We start from the raw sequence: 1,208 nt of genomic DNA on the forward strand, positions 1-1,208 counted from the left end.
CCCCCCCCCAACCTAAAAAAGGAAAAACAAATCTATAAAATATAGATCAGTGCTCGTCAACCTTTTAAAAAAATATATAAACCAGCGTTCAGCGTTATCTCCTTTTAAGAGGATAGAATTTTAGAATTTTGGTAACACCCACCAACACGTATTTCCTGTTCTAAGCGGGACATTAAAAAATACTAGTTTCCACCCGGATGATTCCCACCGCCCACCAAAATTTCCAAATTTCCTACTATAATGATATCGCCCAGGTTAGCAAGCACTGATTTAGATGATGCACTTGACTGTTGTGATGAGTCCCGAAATTATAATGTCCGTCCTTTTAGACCCACTCTTGCTCTCATAGATAAGAGGGGCAGAAACCTCCCAAAGGCAAGGCTAAGACGAAAATCTTTTTCTCCTTCTAAGCGGACTTGGGTCATGACCTTTCGCAAGTCAGCCAAAATAGAAGTTTTTTTACTGACTTTTCCTTTGAGTCTCAACAATGTGGCGAGTGTATACCTACAAATACTTCGTACATATGTGTATTTTTTGTTTGTTTGTTAGTGCATGTGAACATGTGTATGTGTGTGTGTGTTTGTGTGTGTGTGTGTGTGTGTCTGTTTGTGTGTGTGTGTGTTTGTGTGTGTGTGTGTGTGTGTGTGTGTGTGCGTGCGTGCGTGCGTAAACGCATATTATGGGCTGAATGTGTTTTCTTGAGCATGTGTGTATACACTTTCCCCTCCCTCCCTCTTCCCCGAACCTCACCTTCACAAATTGAGATTTTCCCATACTGCCTGGCATCTGGTGCATGTAGAATAAGACGATGTTAGTATCAAGACTAACACAACCTCAACAACCGATTTCACATTCTTTTATTTCTTTATCCTTGCACCATGCATATATTATCATGCCATGGCTGCTTTAGTCTTTTGCAGTTCACGGCAGATCGTTGGGGTTCACTTCTGAATGGTCGAGTCAAAAGCACTTCAGAATCGTATATGTAGTTAGTACATATATTTAAATGTTTCAGGCACCGAGCCCATTTAATTCATAAAGGAGGCGGACTGCTTCAGCTGTGCCAGTCAGGGTTAACGTGGGCTGAGAAGGCTACAAGGTCACAGCAGATAGACAGATGCTCGATGAAGAAGGTCCCCTCAAGGGAATCGAACTCGCGTGGTCTGCATGTCGCAAAGCCCCCGTTATACCACACACACACACACACA

General features: G+C 42.6%; 1 protein-coding gene across 1 annotated transcript in view; it reads left to right on the forward strand.

Annotated features, from left to right (window-relative positions):
- LOC101856399 overlaps positions 1–1,208 on the forward strand; it is a 13,599-nt gene that overhangs the window by 11,301 nt on the left and 1,090 nt on the right. The gene's annotated exons all lie outside the window — the stretch shown is intronic.

This window comes from Aplysia californica, unplaced genomic scaffold (genome assembly GCF_000002075.1).
Source record: "Aplysia californica isolate F4 #8 unplaced genomic scaffold, AplCal3.0 scaffold00026, whole genome shotgun sequence".
Lineage (NCBI taxonomy): Eukaryota > Metazoa > Mollusca > Gastropoda > Aplysiida > Aplysiidae > Aplysia > Aplysia californica.